At 44.8% G+C, this 14,061-nt stretch overlaps 1 protein-coding gene across 7 annotated transcripts in view; it reads left to right on the forward strand.

Annotated features, from left to right (window-relative positions):
- STOX2 (storkhead box 2) overlaps positions 1 to 14,061 on the forward strand; it is a 264,144-nt gene that overhangs the window by 123,181 nt on the left and 126,902 nt on the right. The window contains exon 3 of one of the 7 annotated variants that reach the window (XR_012007461.1): positions 3,460 to 3,483. The exons of the other annotated variants lie outside the window; for them this stretch is intronic. The gene's annotated coding sequence lies outside the window, so the exon portion shown is untranslated. Of the gene's footprint in view, positions 1 to 3,459; positions 3,484 to 14,061 lie in introns of those variants that run through there. 7 annotated transcript variants of the gene reach the window in all.

A 14,061-nucleotide genomic window follows, 5' to 3' on the forward strand; every position in this document is an offset into this window, starting at 1 on the left:
AGAACTGAATTAAGGGCATGTGATGAGGGCCCCGGCTAATGTACCATTCCGTAGTATGCTTTGTGACCGACAGTGCTATGTGACAAGTATGGGTAAGGAACAGATAGTAGGGCTTCAGCTCTAATGTACATAAATACCCAACTCACCGTTCTGAAAAATTACAGTGGAAATGTTTGTTCTAAAACAGATCCCAGCCTGTTCTTTCTTTATGAGGACTCCCCAAATGGAATTTGGGAAACTGAATCCCTGAGATGAAATGTTACTCCCTTGATCCGTGACCCCGTGTTTTTCTGTATATGGAGGTTTCTGTTCATTGACCCTTTTACTCTACATACACATTGATCTTTATGGGTTCCTGAGTGCTGGGCTCCCACTTTTTTAAAGCAATTATAAAAGAGAAAACAGGGCATTTCCCAGACATAAAACTCTTTCTCATGTCCCAGCGGGTCAGTTAATCCTGGGATATTGCAAGAGTTCAGCAAAACCTAATTCAATTAAATTCTATCACTTCATTCTATCTGGATTCTGGAGTATACTTCTGGCCGCATAAAGAGGAACAAAGCCAAGACTTTGGTCAATGTCAGAAAATGTCTTTCTCCCAACATTTAGGGCGAATGCTTAGTGTCTGTCGTTGAGCACATGTACTGTAGAGTTTTAGCAGCTGTTGGGATTTATTGTGCCTGGGTTGTACTTGAAACTGCTTGTCTGACATATTTCGCTGCTTATTTTTAAGTGGGCTTCGAATTTCATAGAATCTTATAGCTGGAAAAGACCTTGGAAAACTTTTGGTTTGACCCATTTGTCTTGGAAATGAAGCAACAAACAGGAGTCAAGAGATGGGCTCAAGGTCACAGAGCCCGCAAATGGAAAAACCCAGGCTACAACCCGTTTCCTGACTTCTACTCCAGAATTTTCTGTCGCTTATTTCCAGATAGGATTTAGTGATATTTTTCCACCTCAGTCCGGAATTGGGAGGAATGTTTCCCAGGGAATGCATGATATTGTCGGAGATTAATAAAACTCAGACCATTTTATATCGCTGTTACTTTTTTTTCTTTTTGTTGTGCACAATTTCTAATGTGTACAAAGGTGGAGAGCCTAAACCCACAAACCCAGTAGCCAGCCTCAACAATTTTCAGTTTATGGCTCACCTTGTTTCATCTATATTTTTCCTGACTCTCCCACCCAGATTATTTTGGAGCAAACCCAGACATCATATTATTTCACCTATAAATATTTTGGTATGTGTCTCCAAAAGATTAATGCTTTAAAAGAAAACCTCATAACTACCATGCTATTAGTAACCTAAATAAATTAACATTAATTCCATAATCTTGAAGAATATCCCAGAGCCTTTCAAAGACTCTATTATAAGTAGTATGTGACCATTTTATTTTCAAATATGTTTTTTCTTTGAAAGGAAAAAAAAAAGCTCCATTAAGAATGGTGGGTGTTTTAGGTCAATGAAAAGAGATATGGGTAATAAAAGGATTCTCAATATTACTGATAAAGCCTGCCATGACTTTACAATCACTGAGGAATTTACTAGATGTTCACTTGATTTTGGAGTGTTTCAATTCTACTGAAACTAGTCAATTTTAATGTGATGTTTTCCAAGGACATTGCAGCTGAGCTGTTCTTTTCATATCCCTTTGAGTTAAGTATCAGTAGATTAAAGAAACTTATCACCACAGAAAAGGGGAAAGTCGTGGTTATTTTTGGTGGTGAGTCCATAATGGATTTTTCCTTCACATCAGCAAATGTGAATAGCCTGGGTTCCTAGAGCTCTAGTTTCCTAGGATGGGATATAAAATATTTTACAGTTAGAGACTTGTTCTGTTCACTGCAAGCTACATTCCAAGGGACCATTTTAGGGGAGACAGGTTGATGCTTTAGGGGGACATGGTTGATATTGCATTTCTCATTTCTTTGACTTCTCCTTTTAAATGTGTTCAGTGATAGAAGCCAAGAGCAGGTTTTGAATGGATATCCCATTTCAGTCATATAGCCAGACTGGCCTGGAATTTTGCATTGCAGGATATAGAGTACACAACAAAAGTTTCCTCCTTGCTTGTCTGGTGAAATGAGAAAGCGATGAAGTTTGTCAGGCTGGCTAAAGCCAGACCTTTTCTTTTCTTTTGCCTTTTTTTTTTTTTTTTTAAAGATTTTATGTATTTATTCATGAGAGACATAGAGAGAGAGGCAGAGACACAGGCAGAGGGAGAAGCAGGCTCCATGCAGGGAGACCGACGTGGGACTCGATCTGGGGTCTCCAGGATCACGCCCTGGGCCAAAGGCAGCACTAAACCGCTGAGCCACCTGGGCTGCCCTAAAGCCAGACATTTTCTTCCTTAGAGAAAAGGTAGGGAGAGTTGGGTCCTGGGAGTGAAAGCAGCAAGCAGGATTTTCCTGAAACCGGCAGGCATGAACCTGCTGGACACCACATCCGATGAGCTGGCCGGGGCGAAGGGACAGGGTGCCCCAGGTGCCTGCTCCGGTCACCGCACCCCTGAAACCTGACCGTGGAGAGAGGTGTGATCCGAAGCCAGCTGCAGATGAAATTAATGAGTGAGTGCCATGACTCATGCAGCCTGACTTGCAGCACGGAGCGCAATCCGGGGCCCGGTGGCGATCAGGGCCACCGACGCACCTGTGATTCGCTTGCTCTCCCCTCGAGGTCACCAGCCTCCCTACAGCCTGTCATGCAGCGGTGTTGTCACCGTGTGCCTTTCTCTCTGCCCTTGGTTTTGGCTGGTCTAAGATGTACAAGGGTCTCAAGAAACAAAACAGAGAGACAGAGAGAGGGAGAGGGAGAGAGGAATTGCAGAGTTGATGGATCCTCCGGCTGGAACAGCTGTTCGTGCCTGGGGTTGACACTTGGGTCCCCGGGGCCCGTGCCCTGGGGTCAGTGCCTCCCGTGTGCGGCTCTCAGTCCTGTTGAGTGATGGTGATGTGGGTTCTCGTGCCCGGAGACAAACGGGGCTCCTCGGTCCGTGGGAGCCACGCGGGGCGGCTGCCTGGCATTTGCCTTGTTAGTGGTGCCAGGGAGGGAGGAGGCGACGTCTCAGCTTCTGGAAGCTAAACAGTGTGGACGTCCAACCTGATGGATGAGTAAAATTTCTACCTCGCTCCCCGATAGTCCATTTATCTAAAGCGCTGCCCTTTCCACCCGTCGGCCTGTGGCTCTGACTGGGGGGTTAGAGGCGCCCACCTTGTCAAGATCGCCTGTTTCTTTTTTTTTTCTTTTTCTTTTTTTAAGATTTTATTTATTTATTCATGATAGACATAGAGAGAGAGAGAGAGAGGCAGAGACACAGGCAGAGGGAGAAGCAGGCTCCATGCAGGGAGCCCGACATGGGACTCGATCCCGGGTCCCCAGGATCACGCCCTGGGCCGAAGGCAGGTTCTGAACCGCTGAGCTACCCAGGGATCCCCTGATTGCCTGTTTCTTTATGACAGTTGGCTCACATAGGACGATCGGCCAACAGCCAAAGGCCCGAGCTGCTCGAGCGCCCCACGGAGGGAGCCCTGCCACCTTTGTGACAATGCTCGCGGGGTAAGAACTGTAAGACTTCCAGCGACACCCCATTCCTGGGCTCCTGTCATCTGAGTTCGCCGGCCAGAGGGAGTGACCTTCCCTGGCCCAGACACTGGGCCTCAAGTGGCGGCGGAGGGGGGGGGGACACACAGGATTCTGGAAGGGAATAAGGAGCAGAGGCAGGGTCTCCAAAAGCACATGAAGGCTAGAGGGTGTGATGGGGTGTCGGAGGGTTGCTTGACAGGGGCTTCAGACAGATGCAGGGTAAGGGAGAGGGTTGGCTGTTGCTGAGGAGGGATGGAGAACGGGAGAGAAGGGATCCTCGGGGATGCTTTGCAAATGGAATGTGCTTCTACCTGGGGGCCGCCTGGATTTCTCAGGAGCATGAGCCTGAACAGTCAGTCCTGCTTGCATGTCTGTTAGTCCATCGAGGGTATCTGGAGGCTTGGGAGAAGGGGAAAGAGCTGGTGCATGGGCAGCAGTTGGCGTCACGGTGCTTCCCAGGCCCGCACCGGCAGGAGGCAGAGGTTAGTCGGGCAGGATATGCAGCAAAGGACAGGCCACAGCCTTCGTTTTCGCCCACCTTTCTCTCAGATGTCCTTTCACCCTCCCGAGCACTGACATCCATCAGGTGGACACAGAACGATCCCTAATAACGACTGCCTGCCCCCCCTTCCCTCCTCCCCCACCCCTCCTACTGCAGATCTTGGAATGCCTTCCGTGCAGGGCAGTAATGCTTGCTCCTCGGAGCACACCTGCCTGTCCACGTCGGGACTTCTTTCCACGGCCGCTCACGGCGGTGTGCAGACCCAGCCCTAGGGTGCTCCAACTACAAGGGTGTCCTTCCCATCAGGGCTTCATGAGGCCATCACGGCAAGTTCGGGGGCGTGAAGTAATGTGTCCTTAGACGGGTACCCCTCCCCTGCCCGTGTAAGCTGGTGGCGGCTCACAATCCACCTGCTTCCCCGCTTCATGATCAAACACGTGGCTGCTAATGATTGAACTGCGTCAATAGTTATGAAGCGGGCACCCCACTGAGCGCTTTACGTACATTTTCATATTCATTCTCCACACAGCATTAGGGGAAAGCTATTTTTCTCATTTTTTTTTTTTTTTTTTTTTTTTTTTACCTTAGAGGAAATGACGGCTTAGTGGAGATTTCGGACTTTGCTCAAGGTTATGCGTCTAATAAATGTTAGATCCAGGCTCCAAAACCCAGGCTCTTCTTAATGCCTTAGAACGGTAGGCAAATATCTTAGACTCCTCTGTATCCTTGGACCCCGTGTGGGGAGGAATACGGTGTTGGGGACCTCTGTATTTCCCAAGACAACTTTCTTTTTTCAAAGGATGGGGACTCAAGGCTCTAAGCAAGAGGCTCCCCCTAGGCCATGCCCCTCAAACAGTGTTAATGCTAGCTAACATTTACAGTGCTTACTCTGTATCAGGTGTTGTTTCAAGCAGTTCATGTGTATTCATTTATCTGAACCTTACAGCAGCCCTAAGAGTTCTATTGTCTTATGTGTGTGTGTATTCATATATATATATATGTGTATATATATATATATATATACACACATTTTTAATAGTAGGTTTAAATACTAATAAATAGTATTTAATAGGCTTTATAAAAATTTAATAATTTTAATTATTTTTTAATAGTAGGCTTAAATACTAATAAATAAATACATACATACATACATTTTTTAATAGTAGGCTTCATGCTCAGTGTGGAGCCCAACATATGGTTTGAACTCACGACCCTGAGATCAAGACTGGAGCTGAGACTGAGAGTCGAGTGCCCAGCTGACTGAGCCACCCAGGCATCCCCTGTGAGTTCTATAATTATCTCCATTTTACAGTTGAGGGTATTGAGGCACAGGGTTGTCCAAACACGGATTATCAGTGGCCCAGTGTATTTTGCGTGGGGCAGCAGGCTCCAGAGTCTCCACCTTCTGCCTCTCTGATGTGCCACCTGGATCCCTGGTACTTCTGAGGACTTGTCCTGCTTGTTTCCTCCTGGCTTCCATGGAACTTGAGGAGGAGGCGTTTGTGAGGTCTGACTGAGACAGCACAGCCTAATTGGGATGTGGATGTGATCTCTTGCCCGCTCTTTGCCAATCCCGTGGTTACTTCATATTCTAACTTGCTTATTTAGGGGCCCTCGGGCTTGGCACAGAAGAATCTAGAGGTTCACACACCCTGCATGGAAATGAGACAGATTCTTGCTCCTGTTAATGAGAGTTAAACAACTTGAGTGCTACTTTTTTTCCACCTCTATCTCCCACTTTATTTTTTTGGATGGTGCTCAAATCCTGCAATTATGCCACTGTCTGTAAGGCAGACCTGATTTACCACTTACTGGTGCCTTGGACTATTTTGGTTTTGTCCGGAAAAGGGGCCAATGCTCCCTTTCTCTAGAGCACAGAAAACAAGTTGGCTTCTTCCTTGCATAAGTGATATACAGGTTTACCCCAAAGGGAAGTTTTGCTTTTATAAACTGCCAAGAAGTTTTGGAAGCATTGTTGGGCCATCTTGCTTGTTTTTTTGGTTTTGTTTTGTATTTGTTTTTTTTCCTTGATGAATCTAGCTTTGGTTCAGGACTGGGAAGGAGTGTCAAAGGACTGTCATCAATAGCACTTTTGTGTGTTGAATTGTGTCTCCCTAAATTCATATGTTGAAGTCCTAGCCTCTAAGACCTCAGAATATGATGTCATGAGGAGCTAGAGTTGTTGGAGATGTAATTGGTTACGATGAGGTCATCGGTAGGGTGGCCTCCAATCCAAAATGACTAGTCCTTATGAAAAAGGGGAAAATCTGGACACAGATGCACACACAAGGAGAATGCTAAATGAAGGTAGGCATGATGCCCCAGGCAGGGAACAGCAACAGTTGACAGGAAACCACCAGAACCGAGGAGAGAGGCCTGGGACCCATTCTTCCTCACAGCCCTCAGAAGGAGCCAACCCTGCCAACACCTTGATCTTGATCAAGGTGATCACGTTGATCACTTCTAGCCTCCAGAAAAGACACCATTTCTGTTCAGCAACTCAGTTTGTGGAGTTTTGTGATGGCAGCCCTTGCAAACCAATACAAATTCTTCCCTTGAGCAAACAAAAGAAAGCAGCAAAAGTGAAAGCGTTAAGTTAGCAACATTTGTGAAGGAGGGCTTACCTTTTCCTTTTTTTTCTTTTTAATTTATTTATTCATGACAGACACACAGAGAGAGGCAGAAACATGGGCAGAGGGAGAAGCAGGCTCCCTGTGGGGGTCCTGATGCAGGACTCAATCCTGGGACCCTGGGACCCTGGGATCAGGACCTGAGCTGAAGACAGATGCTCAACCACTGAGTCACCCAGGGGTCTCAGGGCTCACCTTTTTGCAACATTGCAGCAGCTTCAAAGCAGAGGACCTCGGTGCTGGCAGGTACCCACCCGAGGTGTCCAGGCACCTGCCAGGTGCAGCCAGAGTCGGGGCACCCTGCTCACTCCTCTTCCCCACCCAAGCATCTTTCCTGCACCCTTGTCCCCTTTCACAAGGTCCACATCCCAGAGACCATCTTCTCCTCCCAGCCTGCTAAGCCCCCCCTCTCTTTTCCAGCCCTTTTCTTTTAATCTTCCTTGTTTGATAAAAATACACTGACTGCTTCCTTTCAACTTTCCTGATCCAGAAGCGAAATCACCACCCGCAAGGTGTGGAAGAAACACTACCTTGATTTTACATTTCTTCCCACTCTTAACCCCTTCAGTGCCTTTAACCTTCGCCTGTATGTTTGGATGCCACGTTTTGTGCCTCAGTGTCTGGTGCCTACCATACTGTATTCTAACACGTTAGGTAAAGTTGGAGCTGAGGTGGGACTGGCATTGTGGGGGAGGCCAACAACCAGACGGGGTTGCAGTTGCAGGTGATGGAGGGTGTCAGTAGCACCCACGAGCCCTGAAGGGGCAACCACAGTCAGAAACACAAGCCAGCGCACGGGTGACTTCACACCTGGGGCATCTGGCCAAGCATCAGGCAGGGGAAAATAGAAAGTACCAGGCAGACGGAGAGAATGGGTTTAGGATCCAGGCTGAAGACCCAGCAGTGTAGACGGTCTCTGGCAACAGTGTGCAGTGTGTGTGCCCGCCACTGGCCAGTGAGTACGGCTTGCAGAGGTTGGAGCCTCATGGATTAGGAGGTGCAGAGACCCTCAGGACGTGCCCACTGGGTCACCCAGGATGAAAATCTCTTGAATTCACAGAGCCTGCCTGTGGAGGGCTCTGAGTATTATGCTTTCTACAGTATCATGCTTTACTGGGAGTAATAATTCTTTCTAAAGTGTTACTCATTTTCTCTTTGGAACCCCAGTGGTTTCCAAATCTGCTCTGTATGGAAGAATGGGCAAGAGCTGTACCAAGTGGATGGAAGAAAGTGCACTGTACCCTGGCCTGTCCCCAGAGGGGACTTTTTTCCCTAGCAGACACTGAAGTAGAGCCAGGTTGCTACTTCTATTTTTCTGTTCTCTTTGCAGGATAAAACAAGGTTATCGCCCCCCTCCCCCCAAGCAAAGAGTTTAGTTATTAACCAAATAAATACTTAGTGAAAATCCTTGACTTAACTAAGTTTTGCCTCATTTGCTCATCTTCAACAGCAGAGACTTACTTCCTGGGTTTAAGACTGAGCTGAGAGCTTCACAGTTATTATCTTATTTAAATTCACCACTAATGTAATATTGTTCTCATTTTATTATTTTTTATTTTTTAAGATTTTATTTATTTATTCATGAGAGACACACAGAGAAAAAGAGGCAGAGACACAGGCAGAGGGAGAAGTAGGCTCCATGCAGGGAGCCCCACCATGTGGGACTGGATCCCAGGACCCCAGGATCACACCCTGGGCCAAAGGGAGGTGCCCAACCACTGAGCCACCCAGGCATCCCAATATTGTTCTCATCTTTATTTTTATTTTATTTTATTTTATTTTATTTTATTTTATTTTATTTTATTTTATTATTTTTTCATTCTCATTTTAAAGAGGAGAAGACTGAGGCTTATAGAGATTAAATCATTTGTCTGGGGACATAGACACCGTTAGAGGCAGAACCAGGACTTTACCAAGGGCTGGCTTCCAATGTGTTAAGCATTGAACTGTTATAACCAGTCCTGTCCTACTTAGCAATTCTGGGTTCCTAAGAATTTCTCTTTACTCTTCCTGTTGCTCCAAAGTAAAATTTTACCATAACCTGCTATATTATTATTATCTCAAAATCACAAAGAAATAGGAAGATGACCTACCATCTATATTTATTACTATTCCAGCCCCAATCAACTCCTGTATATAAAACTGAGATAGAGTGCTTATAGAGACCTCAAAGTGTGTTCACATTTATTATCTCATTATAATAATACGTGGTGGAGCTTGAGCCAGGGAGGGGACCTGGCAGCTGTCTAACACGCACCCTGCCTGTTCTAAATGAAGATGTCAAGACTCACAGAGGCTTTGTGACTGTCACAGGGATCATTAAAGCCTGGCGTAGGGCCTGAGTTTCCAGACTTCCATCCTGGTGTTCTTTACCCACGATCGCTGTCCCATCCAGAGCCCCGTTCCTCCTGGGAACTTCGCTGAGCTTGGTGGGTGAAGAAGCACAGGTTCAGAGAAGTTAAGTGACACTTGCTAGAGAAGCCCAAGTGATTGAGTAGCAGAAGCAGGACACAAGCTGCAGAGCCTTCATTACTGTCTTGGGGTGCCTTCCATCGCCCCGCCCCAACTCCCCGAGCCTTGCTATGCTGTGCCCAGTAGGGACTGCCCTTTCTGTAGGTCTCAGAGTGGCCCTGTTGCCTTGAGCCCACTGAGAGAGGGAGGGAGAGGAAGAGAGGGAGGGAGAACCATAACCACATCGTATCTGATTGTGACTTACTGTGAAAATACTGAAGGGTGGCTGGGAACTTTTGTTAAATGAGTGTGTATGTGCGTGTGTTTCTTTTCCTATCCTGTATTATTATTATTATTATTATTATTATTCTTCTTCTTCTTCTTCTTCTTCTTCTTCTTCTTCTTCTTCTTCTTCTTCTTCTTCTTCTTCTTCTTCTTCTTCTTCTTCTTCTTCTTCTTCTTCTTCTTCTTCTTCTTCTTCTTTTTTTGGTGAAAAAGTCAGATTTTATAAATATTAAGGGATTCTTCCTAGTTAGCGACCCCCCCCAAAAAAAGGAGAAGGAAATGAAAAATAGGAAAAGTGAACTTCTTGCTTCCATTTCCAGCAATAGAGCTGACTCTCTAGCCTGAAAAGCCCCAGATTAGAATAAATAAATCTAGAAATTTTCAGGTGAAATATTTCATAGTATTTCTTGGCTCTTCAATTTCATAAGACAGAGCTATCTCCATCCACCATTAAGAAAGGAGCTCCAACCCAAGGGAACTGGTCTGCTCATGCCGAGCAAGGAAACTGGTAGACAGGCCAATTGCTACAATTGCTACAAGGTATGACTATTTAAAACAGTAATAGAAAAGGGAAGGAGGGAGGGAGGAAAGAAGGAAAAGAGAAAGAAAGAGAGAGAGAGGAGAGAGAGACAGACAGACAGACAGACATCCTGGACAGAAAGCAGTAGCTTGGGAGCCAATATGTGTGTGGACAGAGTTGAATCATTATAAGGTCCTTGTGTTGTTGGGGAAAACATGGACATAGTGATTAATTTTAGATTTTTTTTTTAAATGTAAGAATGTTTTCTAAAATAGGGTAGTCCCTGAAAGAATAGAAGGAGAGGATGAGATGAAATGGAGAGAAAAGAGAGACCTTCAACCTTCTCATATGGCCCAGTAAAGAGCTCTGTGAGCTTTCCATGGGGGGGGGAACCCCTTCTCTTGGGGGGCGGGGACAGAAGAAGTTGTCTGTGTGTTCAGCCCTGGGCCAGGTAGAGGGTATTAATGAAAAATAATTAAGGGCACCTAGGTGGCTCAGCTGGTTGAACGACCAACTCTTGGTTTTCAGCTCAGGTCATGATCTCAGAGTCATGAGACTGAGCCCTGCGTGGGGCTCTACACTCAATGTGAAGTCTGATGGGACTCTTCCCTCTCCCTGTGCCCCTCCCCACCTGCTTGCTCTTTCTCTCTCTCTCAAATAAATAAATAAATAAATAAATAAATAAATAAATAAATATTTTTAAAAATTTAAACTAACATTTACTGAGTACTAGCTAATTGCCAGGCCCAGTTTTAAGCTCTTGGTGTGTATCTCACTGAATCCTTAGAACAACCCGCCTTTGTTTGTCTCCGTGTTACAGACCAAGAAGTGATGGAAAAAGAGCAATTATAGGGCCCGTCCACCATCAGCTGGTTGGGAAGCAGAGATGCTGGGATTTGGACACTGAAGCATGAATTCAGAATGTTTCCTTGTGACTCCTACCCCACGCCGCCTTGGCAAAATCCTTGCAGGGATATTCCTTACCCTAGCAAATTTCCAGAGAGAGAGTTGAGGACACCATGTCTCTCCAAGATGGCTGAAGTCTTCTCCTGTCCCTTCTTGGGTCCTGGGCCTCTGAGCCCCCTTCTGGGAACCTACAGATGCACACAGCCAGGACTGTGGCCCTGATGTCATGGGTACTGTCCAGTGCTGCAGTTCTTGAACTGCAGATCTTGAACTCGGATCATGTGTGAACTCTGACAAATGCATAGAATCACTTTCTCTTAAACTTTTTAGATTTGGGTGGCTGAGATTGAGGTGGTGATCTCAACGATCTGTAATGACATGTGAAAGCCAAGATGTCCATTGGTAGATGAATGGATAAGGAAGATTATATATATAATGGAATATTACTCAGCCATCAGAAAGGATGGATACCTACGATTTACATCTAGGTGGATGGAACTGGAGGGTGTTATGCTGAGTGAAATAAGTCAATCAGAGAAAGATAATTATCATATGCTTTCACTCATATGTGGAATATAAGAAACAGCACAGAGGATCAAAGGGAAAGGGAGGGAAAACTGAATGGGAAATCACCAGAGAGGGAGAAAAACCACGAGAGACTCTTAACTGTAGGAAACAAACTGAGGGTTGCTGGAGAGGAGGTGGGTGGGAAGGGGTAACTGGATGATGGGCATTAAGGAGGGCGTATGATGTGATGAGCACTGGGTGTTATACACAACTGATGAATTATTGAACTCTTCATTTGAAACTAATGATGTGCTCTATGTTGGCTTATTGAATTTAAATTTTAAAAAATGCCAACTGGGGATCCCTGGGTGGTGCAGCGGTTTGGCGCCTGCCTTTGGCCCAGGGCGCGATCCTGGAGATCCGGGGTCAAATCCCACGTCGGGCTCCCGATGCATGGAGCCTGCTTCTCCCTCTGCCTGTGTCTCTGCGTCTCTCTCTCTCTCTCTCTCTCTCTCTCTCTCTGTGTGTGTCTCTCATGAATAAATAAATAAAATCTTAAAAAAAATAAATAGAATATCACTCTTGCAAGGCCACCTCTTCATTACCATATGGGTGATGCCTCTGAATACCTTTTTTGTTAGTATCAAACATGAATGGATTTCCTGATGCCTGAAACTTAAATAATACAGGTTAAAAATTGTATCATGGTTCTGGAAAATTCCGTGGAAGGCTGTTTCCGTGGAGATGTTTAAAACACAGTGTCTGGAGGCCAGCACGCCAGATCAAATATCCTCTGGAAATCAGTCTTTGAGATTTGGAAGAAAACTGTGTCACGTACCTGTGACCCTTTTTTATCTCTGGGTTCAGTGTTCTCTTTCCTTCATTGCCTTCTGTTTCTTTCTCCTGGCTTCTTATTTGGGTTCAGCCTTTTCCTACCTCTAGGATACTTTACCTTCTTTCTTCTGAGAAGCCACTGAGGTAGATAGGTAGAGTCTGGACAGGCACAGAGATCTGTCCATGAAAAGCCCAAATGTAGGCTGAGGCCAGGGCTCCACTGTCAGAACTCGTCTTGTTTGTGTGCTGAAGCGTGTTCCACATGTACAATGTTAGGCATTTGTTCCTTTCCTCTGCTGCCAGTGTCCTCAACATGATGGCCTGGAGGGAGCCGCCAGAGGCATCTTAACACCGTCAACCCCTCCTTCTCTTTGGGAAGCAGGAGAGTGCCAGGGAAGAAAATCTAGGGAATGTTGAGTTCATGTTCCCTTCACAAGGATCTTTTGCCATCATATGCACTTACTGAGAAGTGGGTGGTTTGTTTTTTGGCCAATGGGGTCATAGCAGAGCCGATTGAATATATGTCTTGGCAACAACTAACCATTTGCTACAGATCTTTGAATCTTCACCATTTTAATCAGAGGAGAGAGAAGAGCAGATAGGGACACACCCCCCCAATATTATTATTTTATGTTTAAAAGTAACTTTTCTTCTTGGGAACATCTCTCGTCTCCCCACTTTAGATTTACTTATTTGCTGTTTTAAAGCAAAACTTAATATTTTTTGAGTAATCTTCCTGAAAGTAGAGTGACCAGATGTCCCTGTTTGCCCAGGAGGGCACTGGTTTAAGCATTTTGTCCTAGTCTTGTTAATGGCATCCTTTCTACTTTGGGAAGTGTCCTAGAGGAATAATAAATAATATGGTAACTGTAATGAAAGCTGCTGCAAATGATTTCTAGGTTATAGCTACTCTTCTGTGTTTGAACGAGAGGGTCCACAGCACCTTTAAAATAACCAGATGAATAATAATAGGAAGACTGAAGATTATTATCCATAAGTCTAATTACTTCAACTCCTAACTATTGAGAGAAAACTAAAGAAAATTTCAAATGGACTTAGCAAAAATTATTAAATAATTGCATCTGTGTGCCTTTCACTCCATATTAAAGTTTAAAATGTTGTTAGTAATTATTACATGAAATTACCTAAAAGTCCTATTTTCACTGGAGGTTGAAGTAGTTATTCTTAAATAGAGGCTGGAATTTCCGTATCTGGGGCCTTTTTTTTTTTTTTTTACAATTATTATAATTTGATAGAATAGGAAACTATTGGAGCTTTGCTTCTTTTTTTGATATATGCCTTTAATTGTTCATGTATAACATTTCCTTAAATTACAGGAAGGCACATGTTGGAAAAAAAGATCCCTCCTTTAAAAATCCATCTGTGGTCTAGTGTGTTTTTTTTTCACTGGCTTGGGAAACGGGTCTGTGGTGACCTGTAAACAGAACTGAGGAAAGAAAACTTTCAAGATTGATTAGTCTGAAGGAGGTGTGTGGATTTAACTCTAAATCTCATGCACCATCTGTATAAAGCAGCCGAGGGAGTCATTTGAGTCATCTGAAGAAATTCGTCTTCTGTTTTACATACACATTGATTCATGAAAATGTATTAATAAGATAACAGAAATTTGGGGGCTATTCTAGCAATATAAAAATGTGTATGAACTTCATTCATGCTATGGAAAGCAGTTAGCAGATGAGCCTTGCAACTGCTCAGAGCAGTCATTTCCAGAGGCAGGTGGGTGGGGAGGAAACTCCTGGATGGAGGGTCACAAGGATGGAAGCCCTTCAATCTCTGTATGACTTTGGGCAAATAAATCCATTACTGCTTTTGGGTCATCTTC

The sequence above is a fragment of the Canis lupus genome, chromosome 15 (genome assembly GCF_048164855.1).
Source record: "Canis lupus baileyi chromosome 15, mCanLup2.hap1, whole genome shotgun sequence".
NCBI classification, from domain to species: Eukaryota; Metazoa; Chordata; class Mammalia; order Carnivora; family Canidae; genus Canis; species Canis lupus.